Here is a 20,957-nt window from a genome sequence, read left to right as displayed (position 1 = left end):
TAAGTCTCAGATTCCAGAAGACCTCCGGTTAAGGTAGGAGGTCCTCGCTCCTATGGCTGGAGGGACATATGCCTAACAAAATCTTAATTCCTTTACAGTCTCTCATTTCTTGTTTCCTCAAACCCCCCATGAACAGGTGAACAGCAGTGGGTGCAACTGAAGGACTCTGGAGAGGCTAGTCCTCGGTATGTCCCAAAGGCACAATCTGCTGATCCCAGTAGCTGTTACCCAAGCTGGTGGGGGTTCTTCTGCCCTTAATCTTCTTTGTGCCAAGAATCAGGCCAATGAAAACTATGAGCACAGGTCAGGTATTTAGCAGGCTTTCCGGCAGGCTATGAAGGGGATTCCTTGGCACTTTTTCCCACTGGTTTTTTCTGCTGTCCTTCAGCTCCTCTCTCCCAGGACTTGAGCCTGGCCAAAACCCAGGACCTAATGAAGCTCAGGCTCTGATGTCTCATTGCAAAATTTCAGTGAGAGACAGAGTGATAAGTCAGAGGTGGATTTGTTAGGATTCAGAGAGAACTACACTCTGCAGGGTGTGGGCCATTGCAGAGGGCAAGGGTTTCAGTTCAGTTCAGTTCAGTTCACTTCAGTCGCTCAGTCGTGTCCGACTCTCCGCGACCCCATGAATCACAGTGCATCAGGTCTCCCTGTCCATCACCAACTCCTGGAGTTCACTCAAACCCATGTCCACAGAGTCAGTGATGCCATCCAGCCATCTCATTTTCTGTCGTCCCCTTCTCCTCCCGCCCCCAAACTTTCCCAGAATCAGAGTCTTTTCCAGTGAGTCAACTTGTCGCATGAGGTGGTCAAAGTATTGCAGTTTCAGCTTTAGCATCAGTCCTTCCAATGAACACCCAGGATTGATCTCCTTTAGAATGGACTGGTTGGATCTCCTTGCAGTCCAAGGGACTCTCAAGAGTCTTCTCCAACACCACAGTTCAAAAGCATCAATTATTCAACGATCAGCTTTCTTCACAGTCCAACTCTCACATCCATACATAACCACGGGAAAAACCATAGCCTTGACTAGACGGACCTTGGTTGGCAAAGTAATGTCTCTGCTTTTTAATATACTATCAAGGTTGGACATAACTTTCCTTCCAAGGAGTAAGCGTCTTTTAATTTCATGGCTGCAATCAGCATCCGCAGTGATTTTGGAGCCCCCAAAAATAAAGTCTGACACTGTTTCCACTGTTTTTCCATCTATTTCCCATGAAGTGATGGGACCAGATGCCATGATCTTCGATTTCTGAATGTTGAGCTTCAAGCCAACCTTTTCACTCTCCTCTTTCACTTTCATCAGGAGGCCTTTGAGTTCCTCTTCACTTTCTGCCATAAGGGTAGTGTCATCTGCATATCTGAGGTTATTGATATTTCTCCCAGCAATCTTGATTCCTGCTTGTGCTTCTTCCAGCCCAGCGTTCCTCATGATGTACTCTGCATATAAATTAAATAAGCAGGGTGACAATATACAGCCTTGATGTACTCCTTTTCCTATTTGGAACCAGTCTGTTGTTCCATGTCCAGTTCTCACTGTTGCTTCCTGACCTGCATACAGGTTTCTCAAGAGGCAGGTCAGGTGGTCTGGTATTCCCATCTCTTTCAGAATGTTCCACAGTTTCTTGTGATCCACACAGTCAAAGGCTTTGGCATAGTCAATGAAGCAGAAATAGATGTTTTTCTGGAACTCTCTTGCTTTCTCCATGATCCAGCGGATGTTGGCAATTTGATCTCTGGTTCCTCTGCCTTTTCTAAAACCTGCTTGAACATCTGGGAGTTCACGGTTTACATATTGCTGAAGCCTGGCTTGGAGAATTTTGAGCATGACTCTACTAGCGTGTGAGATGAGTGCAATTGTGCGGTAGTTTGAGCATTCTTTGGCAAGGGTTTAGGCCATGGAATTGGTCTGGCTAGGTTTTGTGAGTGGGGTGAATTCATATGCTAATGAGTGGGAGGATCATTCCAGCCATTGGGGAACCACCCACTCCTCTGTCTTTTGACAGTGCGTTGGAGGTGTGTCATTTAGCTTACAGATTGGGGATTAAGGTTTATTTGAATTTGACTTGTCATCTTGGACCCAATTGATTTTAATAACTTTATGTCATGCCCTTGTGCTATGTCATTCTTTCAAAGGTTGTGCCCTGCCCCCTTCCCTCCTGTTTCATGCTCTTTTCCTGAGCCCTATCCAGACCCACAATGTTGCCTCTGCAATCTTTTGGAGGGACAACCAGAAAATAGCTGGCCCTTGGGAGGGAAATACTGTATAATATCCAATCCCTCTAGATATTCAGCCCTTGATGTTTCCTACAACATGTGCAACATCAGCATCTCTCAGTGAACCTGCTAGGGCGGGCAACAGGTACACAATGCTAGAAGTTGGCATCCCGTCAAAGGCTTGGGTTTTTAGGGATAATGTTTGAGACTTTGGGAGTTAGCCTTGCAGGCCATTTGGGCCCAAACCCTTACCACCCTTCTCCTAAAGTTACAAACATACCCCCAGATCAAATCTCAAGTCTACTTTTATAGAACATCGGTTTTAGGGATAATGTTTGAGACTTTGGGAGTTAGCCTTGCAGGCCGTTTGGGCCCAAACCCTTACCACCCTTCTCCTAAAGTTACAAACATACCCCCAGATCAAATCTCAAGTCTACTTTTATAGAACATCTGGTCTGTTGCCTCTTGCCAATTTCTTAAGTCAGTTCTTAAGTCAATTACTAACTCCTACACCCAGGACCCTGCCCCCACACAATTTCACTCAGTCCAGAGGGATAATAATAATAATGGCAGCAAGAGCAAACAATTATTGAGCTCTTGCTGTGGGCTTCCCTGGTGGCTTAGATGGTAAAGAATCTCCCTGCAATGCGGGAGACCTGGGTTCGATTCATGGGTCAGACAGATCCAACAGGGCCAGATAACCCACTCCTTTATCATTACTTCTGTTATTACCTAAAGTGGGTCTATTACAATGAAATTGTTACCACTGGAGACACCCTAGCCTGCTCTTATGGAGGACTAGAGGAGAAAATCAGTGACTTACAATCCCTTAAAGTAGTAAGAGGATAAGGCTTATGACTACTTCACCAGGTTCCCAGTCTCAGGGCACAGGCTTGGATTGCTTTACATCATGATATCTATTCCCATCTACGGTGAACAAACTGGCAAGGAGTTAAAATTACAACCCCTTAATCCTACCCAGCACTAATCATGCTGGAGACCTTGGGGATGCCCACCTGAAATCTGGGGGTCCCAGGAGGTCAGCCTGCCTTGACCTGCCTAGGAATCTGGTCTTCAAAAGTTTGACACGCCTCAACCTGCTCGGGGATCCTCCAGTACAGGGGTCCCAAGAGGTTGTCATGCCTTGACCTGCCCAGGGACCCAATTCCTGGGAGGCCGACCTGCCTTGACGTGCCTGGGGATTCGATCTCCAGGAGGCTGTCATGCTTCAGCATGTCTGGGGGTCTGTGTCCTGACCCAGGGACGCCTGACTCTCAGGTTGCAACAGTAATGGGTAGGATAAGCTTCAGAAAGACTCACCCCTAAGGAAGTCCACCCATGGAAACAGAAGGAAGCCTATTACTTGTGGGACTGTGCCCAGTCTCAGCAATAACTCAGGAGCTCAATGAGAACCCCATTGTCTTTCTGGAAAGACTAAAAGAAGTCCTCCAAAAGTTTACCAATCTGGACTTAGACTCTTACAAGGGACAGGTGATTTTAAAGGACAAATTTCTGTCTCAGTGTGCATCAGATATCACTCACCCTTAGATGGACACCGCTATAAGAACTCTGAGGCCTAAGACTAGCAAGAGGCCCAATACCCCTCGCCATCCCACTTCAGCAGGAAGTATCCAGAAAGACGTTCATGCCCCTATTCTCAAAGAATTGGGCCTCCCATCTCTTGAGGGGGGAATGTTAGGTAGAATAGGAAAAAGGAGTCCAGAATGGCTGTGGCTAAAAGACAAGGAAGGGAAAAGCCCACGAAAATAGAACAAAGGAATGTCCGAGGATTGGAGTGAGGATCTCAGGTAGAACAAACAGCCCTCCTGGCTAGCCCAATTTATGTAGGGCAGACCCAGGAGGAGGAAAACACATATAAAAAGAGGAACCAAAGAACCAGGAGTCTCTCTCCCTTGAGTGCGCACAGGCTCTCTCTCTGTTCTCTTCACATCTTTTGGGTCAGCATGCCCTCATGCCTCGAGGATGCATTTTCCTTTATTTTCTAAATAAGACTGGTCTGTCTGAGAGCTATAACGTGGTCTGTCCGAGAGCCGAAAACCATAACATGGACTGTCTGAGAGCTGTGACTCTCTGAGAGCTTTAACAACCATCACTTCAAATTTTTGTTGTGATGAGGCTGCACCAAGGAGATTACACTCCCCTGACACATAGATGTCTAAATAAAAATTTGTCAAACTATACCCTTAAAGTTTGTGTGTTTTACCTTATGTAAATACTCATAGGAAAATATACAAGAAAGTTATTTATTAAAAAGTCAGAATGTTAATAAAAATATTCTTTAAAATTTTATGTTTGAAGTATTTGTCTTTCAGTGCAAGAGGCATGGGTTTGATCCTTGGTCAGGTAACTAAGATCCCGCATGCTGCATAGTGTAGCCAGGAAAAAAAAAAAAAACACCTTACTTTTAGATTTAAATTAAAGAAGATATATAATAGGTATAAAATTCCAAAGGGAAATGCCAAACCTCTGCTAGGATATATTAAAAGAATATATGTGAAAACCACTTCTATGACTCTTGGATATTTCAGCTCAAACAAGGATATAGTAAAGGAGAATATATAAATGGTTAAAAATTTTTTTGAAAGTTCTTTTTAGAGCATTTGTCATTCTGTGAATCTCTATTCTTCACTCCAAAATGAGGGAGGAGGAAGCAACTACATATTTTTAGGTAAAATTATTTAGAAAATAGCAAGGTAAACAAACATGTCACTGAAAAGGATATACAACTGACAAATAAGCACTCAATAAGTTGTTCAACATTTTAGTCATTAAGTAAATGCAAACTAAACCATAATAAGATTTTACTACATACCCTTAAGGAATAAGAAACAAAACAAGGAAGCATGAAAGGATACTAAGAAAGAGTAACTATTAAAAAGTGTTCTGTAGCCATATAAACTAAGTGTCTTAATGACATCCTTTGTATGAAATTCTGCCCATGGTTAAATAATTAAGAATTGATTGTTAACCAACAAATATGACTTGATATTGTATCACACCACTCGGAAATGCCTCAACACATTACAGCATAGTGCAGCATTTCTAACCGGGCATCAGATAGAATCTCTAAAATATGGAATGATTATGTGTGTGTGCTCAGTCGTGTCTAACTCTTTGCGACTCCATGGACTGTAGCCTGCCAGGCTCCTCTGTCCATGGAATTTTCCAAGCAAGAATACTGGAGTGGGTTGCCATTTTCCTACTCCTGGGGATCTTCCTGACCCAGGGATGGAAACTCCATCTTTTGTGTCTCCTGCATTGGCAGCCAGATTCTTTACCACTGGTGTCACTTGGGAAGCATGGAATGATTGGGAGGCAAAAATTGTGATGCTCCAAAAGAGTCAGACACGACTGAGCAGCTGAACTGAACTGAATATAGTGTTATGATTTATGCTTAGAAATATCTATTTGATCTTTGACCATGTTTCTGGCACAGGGCTTCTAACATCCTTGGCATTTCCTAAGTGATGAATGAAAAAAGCATTTTGTTATGTTCTTGAGGTGGCTATTAGAGAGGACTTAAGGATGGGAGCTGGTTGCTTGTGAGGGGAGCCAACTGTGATTAAAGGGTTAAAACTATCAATCCTACCCTTGACTTTCAGGTAGTGGAGAGGGGCTGGAGATTGAGTTCAATCAACCAATGGGCTGTGATTTAATCAATCATGTCTATGAAATGAGGACTCCATAATACCCCAAAAGGGTGAGATTCAAAGAAATTTCAGGTTGGTAAACATGCAAGTTTAGGAAAAATGGTACATCCCTAGGGCATGGAAGCTCAGTACCCTTTCCCAGTTCCTTGCTCTATATATCTCTTCCTTTCGCCTGTTCCTAAATTACATACTTTTATAATTAACCAGTAATCCAGCAAGTAGAATGTTTCTGTGAGTTTTGTGAGCTGCTGTAGCAAATTAATCAAACCCAAGGAGATCAAGAGAATTTCTTGTCTATAAACAGTTAGTCAGAAGCATAGGAGACAACCTGGGCTTCTAACGGTGTCCAGGCAGTCTTGTGAGACCACACAAGACTACTGTGCATTAACTATACTTCAATTTTTAAAAAAAGACACCACATTAGTTTAGCAAATTTGATGGTATTGATTAATAGGGTAATCTCAAAAAGTGAGTATATGTCAAACCTATTGAAAAATATTTTATTTCATAATGAAAGGAACATTAGCCCTGTTCCTATGCTGGATGTGATAGTAAATGATGCTCCATTCCTAATTAATTTTGTTTGTGTATACAGATATGCATGTATATGTTGATAAGACTGAATTTTACCCAGTTTTGTTCTGTGCCTTTTAGTGAGCAAAATTCTACCCTTATTACTTATATCAATGAAAACAGATGAGTGAAAACAGGTACCCTTTAATTTTAAGAAGATCATCCTGAATTTGCACTTGAAATGTCAAGAAAAAGTCATCTATGAGAAAATTTCACAACTTCTTTCTATAGGTCATGTCTCTTGGTTGGAAAGTCATCACATATTACCAAATATCGCATATAAATAGGTTTGAAAAATTGAACATAACAAAAAATATTGCATAATTGGTTTTGAACACTTTGCTCAGTTTCTAGACATTGCTTGGAAGTACCTTATAGTGTCAATCATTCCTAACCCTCTTTGGCAAATCACAATCTAAAAATTGGGTAAGAAGTGAATAAGTGTGACCTGGGTATTCTTGACTCAGCTCTCTACTCCTAACTGTCTCAGTTAGTTTTAATTATGAAAAACTAGAGTGACTCATAATGTAGCAATTTAACTTGAACTTTTAAAAATTCAACATATTGTTTCAAAGTATATGTTTTCAAGGTTTTATTATAACCTAATTTTATATTTTTTTAGGGAGAGAATAATTTCCTATGTAAAAGGAAAAGAAAAAAATTTAAAACTCTCTGTAAGACTATATGACATAAGAGAAATATATTCCCAATCACTTACTTATGGTTTGGAAAGGAAATAAAAAAGAAGGAAGCGATAATGATCATCATGATGTGAAATGTTTTTCCAATATTCAGTCCGACAATGTTTCCATTTTGTTTCATCAGCAAGAGTCACTTTTGGAACTCAGAATTTGGAACATGGGCTACTTTCTCTTAAAATTAACTGTCTCTTGCCCCTTACACCCACTGCTGGGTTATCATCTTGACCAGGTCAAACCTGTGTCCCCTGCATTTTCTGCATTGGTGGGCAGATTCTTTACTACTGTGCCACCTGGGACGCCCATATAAGAATAAAATGCTATGCAATTGCTTAATAGCATTAATGATATTTTTCTTATTAAGACAACTTTATTGCATTATCTTTAATATTCAAGGATTCTTGCCTTCTTCTGTCCAACTACTCCACACAATTCTTATTTCTTTTTCAAGCAACCCAGTGAGATTTTAAAGTGGCAACCATTACCATTTTATTTTAGTAACGGGAGAAACTGAGGCAAAAAGAGTTAAATTGCATCACACAGCATGTCAGTGGTAAGGCATAAAACAAAGCCAGTCTTTTTAATTTTCGTGCCAAAAGCTTACCTTAGAAAACTGAAGAAATTTCTTTGCATCAAGAAAAAAAATAGGAGAATATCATATTACAGTATCACAATCATGGGGTTTATGAGGCCTAATGTGTTTCTGAAAATTGTAAAGTATATTTCTTGTAATAATACATTATTTACCAACTGTGTAGAGAATTTCTAATATTTTATAGAGCAACCACAAAACATGATAAGAAAAGGCATGTATAGAATAAGCACAGCATCTTGAAATACTCATTGCATCTCAATCTGTAAATTATCACTTTGTAAAATAGTAACATTATTTTCCCAATCTCTCTCAGAAACACTCACACCTAATCTTTTTGCTCAAAAGCACTTTAAAATAAAATTTTAATTATTAATTAATCTTATGGATAACAGAAAGGTATCTTCACCAGCTGATCAACAGATAGTAGTAGACAAACCTAATACAGTTTCTATTTAGGTACAAAATATAATGTCTGAAGTGTACAGTTTAGGTTTAATGTTGTATGTGACAGAATTTCTGCAGATTCATCTTAAGGATATTTAATGGAGAATTGTGAACTATTCATTGAATAGAAGTTACCTTGTCCTGCTGGCCATTAACAACATATGTATGGTAGAAGAGTTCACTTTTTTTTTAGAAAGTTAAATTCATCTTATTTTTCATATTTTCCAGGGCCAAGACCCCCAAATCCCAATGACTGATAAACATATATACTTCAGAAATTCATTGTGGAAACTCTCCAATATAAACATATGAAATTCTTTCCAATTTGATTCTACTTTATTTTTATGCAAAATTCAATATTGTTTTTCTAAACTTTCAGCTTTCATTTCCTGCTTCTTGAAAAGCAATTATAATTTATTTAATCATTATTATTGAAAAAGTGTTACTCTCTTATTTTTTTATGGAACTCTGTTTTTGGCATCATAAATAATTGTGTTTCTTATAAGCTTAGCATTTTAAATTTTATCAAATATTTTATTATCTGTGAATTTGGTAACATGATAGAATATTTTAGTAGAACTTTTAGTATTATTTATACAGATGTATGTTGCATTTCCTTAGTTTTTTGCTACCATCAGAGATTAATTCTTGTTGAAATTTTGCATTTACTTACAATGATTTTTGTTTACTTGTTTAAAAGTTAGAACTAATTTCACTTATTTGTACATCTTTGTTGCACTGCCTTTTTTTTTTTAATGTCATGGTAATTTTTTTTGGGGGGGATAAAAATGCATATACATACATATAACATGAGATCTATCCTCTTAACATATTTTTAAACCTACAATACAGAACTGTTAACGACCAGCACAATATTGTACAACAGCTCTCCAGAACACTCACATCTTGCATGTCTGAAAATTTCTATCCATTGAATAGCAACTCCCCATTGCCCCTTCTTCCCTAGGGGTTACCATCTTTTCTATTTCTGTTTCTTTTATTGTCATTATCGTAGCCTCCCCATGGCCTTTTTATACTTCAGTTCAGTCGCTCAGTCGTGTCTGACTCTTTGTGACCCCATGAACTGCAGCATGCCAGGCCTCCCTGTCCATCACCAACTCCTGGAGTCCACACAAACCCATGTCCATTGAGTCAGGGATGCCATCCAACCATCTCATCCTCTGTTGTCTCTTTCTCCTCGTGCCCTCAGTCTTTCCCAACATCAGGGTCTTTTCAAATGAGTCAGCTCTTTGCATCATGTGGCCAAAATATTGGAGTTTCAGCTTCAACATCAGTCCTTCCAGGGAACACCCAGGACTGATCTCCTTCAGGATGGACTGGCTGGATCTCCTAGCAGTCCAAGGGACTCTCAAGAGTCTTCTCCAACACCACAGTTCAAAAGCATCAATTCTTCAGTGCCCAGCCTTCTTTATAGTCCAACTCTCACATCCATACATGACCACTGGAAAAACCATAGCCTTGACTAGATGGACCTCTGTTCACATAGTAATGTCTATGCTTTTTAATATGCTGTCTAGGTTGGTCATAAAGTCTCCCAGTATTTGCACACCACTCCTTATTTTTTGACATAGTTAAGAAGACAGTGAAATCATGTAGTACATATTAATATGTAACTGGTCAGAGTATTCTCATGTACTGGCATTCCCTCTTCCCCACCAATTCCCTAATCCTTACTGTTGTCACCATCAGTGTAAGAAGGATTTTACAAGTCCTGTTTCTTTTGGATAATTTTATGAAGATCAAGCTTAATGAGTGAGTATAGGAGTCAGAAGATACGAAAATCTGTGAGCTGGCATTGAAAAAAGTAATTGAGAACCATACATTTAGAAACAGTAGGTAAGTGGGTCAGGAGAATCAAGAGCCACTGCAGACTTGACAAAAGATAAAACTTTGAAGAATTTTAGGAAGATTTTAGAAATATTGTTGAAATACAAGTTGAAAATAGTTTGCAAGGCAAAATGAAGCAAGTCTTCTGAACTTTTTCAAGAGAGGCAAATCAAGATTAAAATTCCTTCTGTTTAATTTTGTTTGATTAATTATTAGTTTGTAAATTTGAACACATATGTATATTTAGGGGTCCATTGTTTGTGATTTTACTAGTACGGTAATTTACTATACATCTAACATATATCGGTTCAGTTCAGTTCAGTCACTCAGTCATGTCCAACTCTTTGTGACTCCATAGACTGCAGCAGCCAGGATTCCCTGTCCATCACCAACTCCTGGAGCTTGCTCAAACTCATGTCCATCAAGTCGGTGATGCCATCCAACCATCCTGTCCTCAGTTGTCCCCTTCTTGTCCTATCTTCAATCCTTCCCAGGTTCAGGGTCTTTTCCAATGAGTCAGTTCTTTGCATCAGGTGGCCAAAGTTCTGGAGTTTCAGCTTCAGCCATCAGTCCTTCCAATGAATATTCAGGATTGATTTCCTTTAGGATTGACTGGTTTGATCTCCTTGCTGTCCAAGGGACTCTCAACAGTCTTCTCCAACACCACAGTTCAAAAGCATCAGTTCTTTAATGCTCAGCTTTCTTTATAGTCCAACTCTCACATCCATACATGACTACTGGAAAAATCATAGTTTTGACTCGACGGACCTTTGTCAGAGAAGTAATGTCTCTGCTTTTTAATATGCTATCTAGGTTGGTCATAGGTTTTCTTTCAAGGAGAAATCATCTTTTAATTTAATGGCTGCAGTCACTATCTGAAGTGATTTTGGAGCCCAAGAAAATAAACTCTGCCACTGTTTCCATTGTTTCCCCATATATACATGAACCAAAGACATTTTCACAGTGACCACCAACTGTTATTAAAGAAACAAACAAAAAAATGCAAGTTAAATAAAAACAGTGACCATAATGTTTCTTGTAATATGACAGCATTGTCAGAGGAAATTTCAGAAACTTCTCTGATTTATACTTTTGGAGGACAAAGAAGTAATCAGGAATGGTACAAAAAGATAAATAAACACATGAAGCTTACTAAATTAAAGAAATAAAATACAGTCCCTTAGAACATTGTGAAATGGACATTAGTTTTAACCTATCTTCAGTGGACTCTTTATTTTAATAGAAGGTAGGCTCCTAATGGATGCAAATAAAGTTAAATGCTTCTGTTCCACATTCCTTCATAGAGAGCTGATACCTTGAGAACCTAAGTGCTATTGTAGGATGCTTAACTAATTTCAACCCAGAAGGTAATGCTGTCAGTAGGTTAAGAAGGAAAGAATTGATAGGAAGAAAAAAAAGTAATAGAAAGTCAGTAATAGAGAAATGGACATTTATACATATTTCACCCCCCTCTCAAAAATATACTCACACACATGTGTTTGACAGAATTCATTCAGTTGTCCAATTATTTTTTTATCTGTACAACTAAACTTTTACATCTTCACCTCAGTTCTTGAATCACCTTTATGATACATGTGGTAAGTTTTGTAGATCACATATCCTTTATCTATTAACAGATTTTTTCTTGCTAACAAGATTCCACCATTGTTGTATACAGGAGGAGAAGGGGATAACAGAGGATGAGATGGTTGGATGGAATCATCGACTCAATGGACATAAGTTTGTGCAAACTCAAGGAGACAGTGAAGGACAGGGAAGCCTGGAGTACGCATTCCAATGCATTACAAACAGTCAGACAAGACTGAGTGACTGAACAATAAGGTAAAATTAACTACACCAAAATTGACAATCATATTTCCAATTCCTAAACTTCCCTGGCTATTGATCAGGTATCTCTAAAAGAGGTAGGAAGCTCTTACTCTGTTAATAAAATGGACTGTTGCTTTTGGCACTGCCCATCTCCATGTATTCCTATATTAAACACAGATATGATGATATGATGTCTGGGACTGTAGCACTCATCTTGCAACTGCAAGATGACAGACATGAGGATAATCAATGAGTTAGTGATGGTCAAGTGGAAAGATAAAAAGAACCTGATTCCCTTATTGTAAACCTATTGCCTATGTAGCTTCCACCTAGGCCACCATATGGTCTCTGTGGCCTAAGGGCGTGAGTCATTGCTTTATCATGACTACTAAATCATTTCTATGTGAGCTAGATTCCTGTGTTTTCTCCAGCATCCAGAAAACTGTGGCATATTAACTTATAATTAGATTAACTCATCAAAATTAGGGTAAAATATCAAGATGCTTCAGAGTTCCTCACAATAAGCATTATGTTTTAAAGTTTTCTTTAGTTTGCTCTAAGTTTATTTAACCCATTATTTCTATTGTTTCATACTAGTTCATGATTTCCCTACTGGCTCAGTTGGTAAAGAGTCTGCCTGCAATGCCGGAGACCTGGGTTCGATCTCTGGGTCAGGAAGATCCCCTGGAGAAAGAAATGGTGATCCACTCCAGTATTCTTTCCTGAAGAATTCCATGGACAGAGGAGCCTGGTGGGCTATAGTCCATGGGATCACAAAAAGTCAGACACGACTGAGTGACTGACTTTCATACTAGTTCATGTAATGCTGTGTGAACAGATTTGTATATGCCCCTTTGTGGATTTGTGAGAGAGTGTTCATTTGGGAGTGTTACAAACCTAAGAGCAGGACAATTTTAAGTGTCTTGTCTATATTTAATTCATATCCTAGGGTAAGACTGCTATCCTGAAGAACTGCATCAATACCAGCAACTTATATATATGTCACCTTCAGCATTGGCATTATTCAGTTTCCTATTTTTTGCCAAAATAACAATCATAAAGTTATACATAATTTTAGCTCTAATTTGCATTTCTCTTATTACTCATGATTTTGAGCATGTCTTTTTCTGCTTCTTAGCTTTTGGCATTTCCTCTACAAATTGCCTGCACATATCCTTTTTTTGGTTGTTGCAAACCCTAAGTAACCACACTTTCGTACTCTGCTAGAAACTAAAGATTGTACTTCCCGGAATATTCAGTCCTCCCATTTAATAATTCTTAGATGTTCTTGGCCCATTTCACCCTTTGTACCTAGTATATCACCCATTACCTAGGCAAATTAATATTATTATTGTTTTGGTACTGTGATATATCATCAGGTTGTACAAATCAATGTTTTGATGTGATTATTAACTCCTAATAACAGGAATTGTTCCTTATTCATAGAAAGAAAAAAAGTTCAGTTCAGTTCAGTTCAGTCGCTCAGTCGTGTCCGACTCTCCACGACCCCATGAATCACAGCATGCCAGGCCTCCCTGTCCATCACCAACTCCCGGAGTTCACTCAAACTCATGTCCACAGAGTCTTGGCTTAAAGATGATAAGGAGGGATATCCTACAACAACATCTTGGGTTGGATCTCAACTTTCCTTTTGTTTAAGAGATGCCTGTAATAGCAGCCATTACCTCTTGAAAGAACTTGGAAACAAAATAGAAACATTCATTTAAGCCATTTCCTTTTACTTACATATGGGATACCCTTGCCATAGTAGAGATTCTGGCCCTTTAATAGAAAAAGAAAAAGAAATTAATAATGGACAATGGACACTTTCCTAATTTATTTAATGGAGCTCCTTTGAAAACTTCTCAGTCAAGGATATGCTTTGTTCACCATTGTTCACTCTGATGCCACACTGTCTGGCACTGGAATGAATGTTTAAACAAATAAAAGGATCTGTCATTCTCAAGATTTTTACTTCTTAGAAACAAGCTTTCAGTAGTTCTCTCAAAGGCAATGAGGTCTAAAGTTTAGATTGTGCTATGAAGCCTACTGCTAGAAAGCTGCTGTTTTGTTCTTGGAATATACTGGAATACTAAAGGTAAGCAAGGTTAAATACTAGAGCCTAGTGCTGGTTTATCTCAATCAAGATTTTTCTTAGCAGCGGGGTCCCATGTTCTATGCTTTTCTTTTAATCAGACTTGCACATTTATGCATTGAAAGTGATGCTTCCATTTATCTATCAGTGTGCTTACCTAGGTAGTTGAATTGAAAGATGTGGCATGAGGGGGAACAAGGAAGAGAATTAGAGATTGAAGCACATACAGAAGACAGTGTGGAGAGAAGTTGGGTAACCTGGTTGGGGATGGAGAGGAGATTGGAGGGAACAAGGTAGGTGCAATGATTTAGATATTTTCACCAGTGTTCAGCATATGTGTGTAAGAGTGGTAGAAGATAAATTTAGACTATTGTCTTATGGAAGTAATAGGGACAATGAAAAATAATGTAGGACCTGGGGGAATAAGTGTAAGATTTTGATAAGGAGAGCAATTTAACAAGAATTATAATTGAGAATCTCATTTTGGCAGTTCACTGCCGCATGAATTTATGCAGAGTAAATCAGGAGGCAAGGACACTCTTTGGCAGATTGTGGTAGTTGTCCAGCTGGGAGGGCAGAAGCAGTGAAGGAATTGAGAATGGAAATAAAGGCATGACAGATGCTATGGAATTTGGAAATGCTCAGAAGAAAAAAAAAGGAGAAAGAAAAGAATTTATGATGACTGCTAGATTTTAATTATGGGTTGCTGAGAATACGGTGACTCTATAAAAAAAGATTTAGAACTATTTTTATAAATTAATGTTTAAGTCTGATTTAGAATCAACAATGTTTATTTGGATAAAATATAAATATGGATGCTTATCTGGCTTTTAAAGACAAGGATAATGAATAAATAGAATGGTTCAGCTTGGTTACAAATTATATAAGCGTTTGTTTACAGTTGATAATCTGTGAGAAAGGGTAAATTTGTTGAGAGAAATGACAGAAAGTACATCAAGGCTGTATATTGTCACCCTGCTTATTTAACTTATATGCAGAGTACATTATGTGAAATGCCAGGCTGGATGAAGCACAAGCTGGAATCAACATTAACGGAAGAAATATCAATAACCTCAATATGCAGATGACACCACCCTTATGGCAGAATGTGAAGAAGAACTAAAGAGCTTCTTGATGAAAGTGAAAGAGGAGAGTGAAAATGTTGGCTTAAAGCTCAGCATTCAGAAAACTAAGATCATGGCATCTGGTCCTATCACTTCATGGGGAATAGATGGGGAAACAGTGGAAACAGTGACAGACTTTATTTTTGGGGGCTCCAAAATCACTGCAGATGATGACTGCAGTCATGAAATTAAAAGATACTTGTTCCTTGGAAGAAAAGCTATGACCAATCTAGACAGCATAGTAAAAAGCAGAGACGTTATTTTGCCAACAAAGGTCCATCTGGTCAAGGCTATGGTTTTTCCAGTAGTCATGTATAGATGTGAGAATTGGACTATAGAGAAAGCTGAGCACAGAAGAATCGATGCTTTTGAGCTGTGGTTTTGGAAAAGACTCTTGAGAGTCCCTTGAACTTCAAGGAAATTCAACCAGTCCATCCTAAAGGAGATCAGTCCTGAATATTGGAAGGACTAATGCTGAAGTTGAAACTCCAATACTTTGGCCACCTGATGTGATGAACTGACCCATTGGAAAAGACCCTGATGCTGAGAAAGATTGAAGGTGTGAGGAGAAGGGGATGACAGAGGATGAGATGGTTGGATGCCATCACCAATTCAATGGACATGAGTCTGAGTAGACTCAGAGTTGGCGATGGACAGGAAGGCCTGGTGTGCTGCAGTCCATGGGATTGCAGAGAGTTGTACATGACTGAGTGACTGAAATGAACTGATTAAAAAAAAAGAAAAGAAACTCTTTGGGAAATGGCCTTATTTAGCAGGGCAAATATCTCTTTGCCCCATCTTTCAATAGAGGCATAGTCTTAAAAAGCCCTATATCACTGAACACAAAAGAAATGCTGTAATTACCAGTGACAAAATATTTTACTGATCTAATACAATATGATTTCTTTGGAGAATCTTTACTCCTAGAAAATAAATAATGAGCCTTCTTTATGAGAGATGTTATACATCATTTGGTTGTATGAGAAACAGAAATCAAATTATTGTATTAGATTTGAAACTTATTTGAACAACCAAAAACTGGTATAATCAGAACTGTAGATTAATTTCTCCCTTTACTTTTGGAAACTTGGTAAACTTATGTGAAGTAGTAGCTGTGTATGCAGTGGTGAGTTGGTTACTTAGCAAATATGGCAGAATATGTTATTCAGCAATCTGATGTCTTTTCATCTAGGGCTAGTCATCTGAAATGCTGTTTCAAAAAGAATAGGGCCATCCAGCACTCAGAGTGAATATTCCAAGTGAAAGTCACTCAGTCATGTTCAACTCTTTGCAGTCCATACCATTCTCCAGGCCATAATACTGGAGTGGGTAGCCTTTACCTTCTCCAGGGGATCTTCCCAACCCAGGGATCGAATCCAGGTCTCCCACATTGCAGTGGGATTCTTTACAAGTTAAACCACAAGAGAAACTGAAGAATACTGGAGTGGGTAGCCTATCCCTTCTCCAGCTGATCGTTCCAACCCAGGAATATTCTAAACCCAGGTGCAAAAGTTGATTTTGCTAATTTAATCAGCACTTGTATTCTAATTAAACAACATATCTCAACTCCTTTTGAAGACATGCATTTATGCTCAGTCACTCAGTCCTCTCTGACTATTTGTGATCCCATGGACTGTAGCCTATTAGGCTCCTCCATCCTTGGTAATTTTCAGGAAAGAATACTGGAGTGGGTTGTCAAATTTAGAGACAGCAAGCAGTAATTCACAGACTTTTATTCTTGGAAATACCACCTATCTAATGTATTGAAACTTCAAATTTGCAATATAAATATGATTCTTGATCTAGAAATTTTTAGTGGTAAGTTTGAGTGGTACCCATAATTCTGTAATTTTCTTGTGCATCCCTGGGTGATATTCATACAAGTTTTATATAGAAAACACTGATTCAAAAGCATGAAGGCAAATAAGGCTCAAGCCTTGTCTCTAGTACCTAATGTAGAACAAACCTGAAAACTATAGATTGTGGTTCTTTAGAAATAAGACTATAGAAGTAAGTGAATGATATGAGTAGAAATGTGTACCTAATGTAGAAGAACAAACCTGAAAACTATAGATTGTGGTTCTTTAGAAATAAGACTATAGAAGTAAGTGAATGATATGAGTAGAAATGTGTATCTAATATATTCTATGGCAGTAAAGGCAAAAAAAGAACATTACTAATTATATGTAGTTGGTGTAATCACAGAAGTGACTTGTGTGTTTATCTTTCATGTGCATATCTACCATGATGATCAAAGTGAAAGATGTTCGAAGCAAAGTGAGCAGCATGACCAAAACCATGGGAATATAAATCAGTATAGTATATTAATAATGTACTGGTCATTAAATACCTTTTGTTTGTCTTTAATTTGGATTATAGTAAAAGATGAGATGTCATTTTAGGAAATTTGGATCCATGCCATATGCAGGGGAATCAATTGAAGGATTGGATGCAAAGTAGTGATATTATCAGGGTTGTGTTCAGAAAGCTCACTCACATAGAGTGGACGAAGGCTCACTGAAGGCAGGCAGTTAAGTCACTTGGGTGAAAACTGATAGAATGTATACTAGAAGCCATCGTAGTGTGAAAATATTTGAATGCTACTGTTCAGTCCTTGCTAAGAACCAACACGAGGTCATTAGAACTTTTGTGTCTACTAAGTGATAATAGATAACAGCTAATTTGCTTTAAAAAGTTTGCTTAGGGAAATACTTTTCAAACTTATTAAAGGATTTGTTTTCAAATCTTTTTCCCAATAAAAACTTATTCAGTTAAAAGATAAAACAGAGAACAATGGAGCTGTTCCACTTCCAGCAGGTGCTACAGGAGGGAAAGACTCCTTCTCCCTGGACATTGCTTCTCCTCAGTCATCTCTTGACATGGCACTTTGAAAACTGTGAAATTTTAGTGTTGTGAATCAGCTTGAAAATGACTAGATGAGAGCTTTCTACAGGCTTGACAAGGTTTTATTATTAAGATCATAAATTAAGATCACCACAGCAGTATCATTTCAAGAACTGAATCTTAAAGCTGTATATAAGGAAAATCTGTTTCTACAGATTTCATATATAGGGAATATATATATTCCACATAAAACGTAAGGTTGATTTAAAAAAATAGAGACAAAGGTAAAGTTTTCATGGAATTTAAATGTTACAATATTTAGACCAACCCATTTTTACATTTAAAAATGAACTGAATTGTGAATAAAATATTCTGTGTATTTCCATATCTTTATTGTATTTAATAAACATGGAATTCACTAGCTCCAGCCCCAGAAACAAGTCATTTCTATTTTCTCTAAGCCTTAGTCTTTTTCATCTTTCTGTGCTGCACTTTACAATAATAGCCTAATCATTCTCAACTCCTTTGGTATTTATTGCAAGGACATTAATTCTGATGGGCTCATTTAGTATTAATGTGGATGTCATAAGTACTTCAGTAGGAATAGAATTTCTACTGGAATTCAGCATTAATTAGCCAGGTCATTACTTCAAAGTGTTACTCTTTCCTTTTTGAATGGCTGCACTTCAGCATACTTCTTCCTGCAAAGTACATCAAGTCTCTTTCTGTTAGAAGGGGCACTTCTAAGTACTTGAATCTACTAAGACAAAGTTGTGGAAGTGAACAGGATACAATAGACAAGGTATGGTAATTACTAGAACACTGATTAATAGAAAGCTGATGTTTTAATTGAGTTTCTATGAGACCTACAATATTTTGAACTGAATAGGGGACTTAATTGCACTTTACATTTCTCTGGAGCATAAGGAAACAAAAGCATAAATAAAAGGTTAAAATAAGTCCTTCAGTTTTTCATACAGAAAAAATACATATCTAAACCATAACAGTTGGTGTATTTATTAATCAAGCACTATCTTGGATTAGAAATACTTGAATATTCATAACTGAAGGTTTTTTTTAATGCTAAAAATAAACTTTTAAATTTCGGGTACTTGTCTGAAGAAATATAAATTTCTTACTTTTTGTGATTTTATTGCATTATTCTAACAAGCTTTTAAATATCTTAGAATAGTTTTCATGTGCATCCAAGGTGCCAAGGTCAACCTATTATTCATTAAAATAACCAAGAAGTTTAAGTTCTTAACCATATTACAGGGCTTTCTACTTTTTCTTCTTTATGAAAAGGATTGACTTGATAAAATAGAAAATCATTTTAGACTTGTATAAACGGGAGGGCAAATTCACTTTTTTTCCCAGTGACCTCTCAGTAACTAATTCTTTAATCATTATGGCATTGTAGCAAATACCTTTTTAAAAATTCTGAATTTCATTCAAAGTGAGGATCACTTTTTCACTCTTCTCTAAAAATGCCATTTAGATTTCTAACTTAACTATAGGGATTATAGCTTATTATTCTTAAGAATAATTCCAAATATCCTCTTTATAAAATCATTTGCTTCAGACCTACTGTCCAAGTTTTCTATGACATATCAATGTGCATGATTAAAGGAACTTATCATTTATAGCAAGTGCTAATTATTCCTCTTTTGCCACGAAAAGATCAAATATTTAAATCAACTGAAGTAAGACTAAACAATACAAAGGAACAAGGCTGAATAATAAAAAAGAAGTGAAAACATCAAGATCTTCAGTTCAGTTCAGTTCAGTTCAGTTCAGTCGCTCAGTCGTGTCCGACACTTTGCGACCCCATGAATCACAGCATGCCAGGCCTCCCTGTCCATCACCAACTCCCGGAGTTCACTCAAACTCATGCCCATCGAGTCAGTGATGCCATCCAGCCATCTCATTCTCTGTCGTCCCCTTCTCCTCCTGCCCCCAATCCCTCCCAGCACCAGACTCGTTTCCACTGAGTCAACTCGTCACATAAGGTGGCCAAAGTATTGGAGTTTCAGCTTTAGCATCAGTCCTTCCAATGAACACCCAGGATTGATCTCCTTTAGGTTGAACTGGTTGGATCTCCTTGCAGTCCAAGGGACTCTCAAGAGTCTTCTCCAACACCACAGTTCAAAAGCATCGATTCTTCAGAGATCAGCTTTCTTCACAGTCCAACTCTCACATCCCTATATGACCACTGGAAAAACCATAGCCTTGACTAGACAGACCTTGGTTGGCAAAGTAATGTCTCTGCTTTTTAATATGCTATCTAGGTTGGTCATAACTTTCCTTCCTAGGAGTAAGTGTCTTTTAATTTCATGGCTGCAATCAGCATCTGCAGTGATTTTGGAACCCCCCAAAATAAAGTCTGACATTGTTTCCACTGTTTCTCCATCTATTTCTCATGAAGTGATGGAACCAGATGCCATGATCTTAGTTTTCTGAATGTTGAGCTTCAAGCCAACATTTTCACTCTTCTCTTTCACTTTCATCAAGAGGTTTCTTAGTTCCTCTTTACTTTCTGCCATAAGGGTGGTGTCATCTGCTTTTCTGAGGTTACTGATATTTCTCCCGGCAATTTTGATTCCAGCTTGTGCTTCTTCCAGCCCAGCATTCCTCATGATATACTCTGCATATAAGTTAAATAAACAGGATGACAATATACAGCCTTGATGGACTCCTTTTCCTATTCGGAACCAGTCTGTTGTTCCATGTCCAGTTCTGACTGTTGCTTCCTGACCTGCATACAGGTTTCTCAAGAGGCAGGTCAGGTGGTCTGGGATTCCCATCTCTTTCAGAATGTTCCACAGTTTATTGTGATCCACACAGTCAAAGGCTTTGGCAGAGTCAATGAAGCAGAAATAGACGTTTTTCTGAAACTCTCTTGCTTTCTCCATGATCCAGCGGATGTTGGCAATTTGATCTCTGGTGCCTCTGTCTTTTCTAAAACCTGCTTGAACATCTGGGAGTTCACGGTTCACATATTGCTGAAGCCTGGCTTGG

The sequence above is a fragment of the Moschus berezovskii genome, chromosome 4 (assembly GCF_049115385.1).
Source record: "Moschus berezovskii isolate FMDL1 chromosome 4, NW_MosBer_1.0, whole genome shotgun sequence".
Taxonomy (NCBI): domain Eukaryota; kingdom Metazoa; phylum Chordata; class Mammalia; order Artiodactyla; family Moschidae; genus Moschus; species Moschus berezovskii.
Note: the sequence above shows the minus strand (reverse complement) of the source record.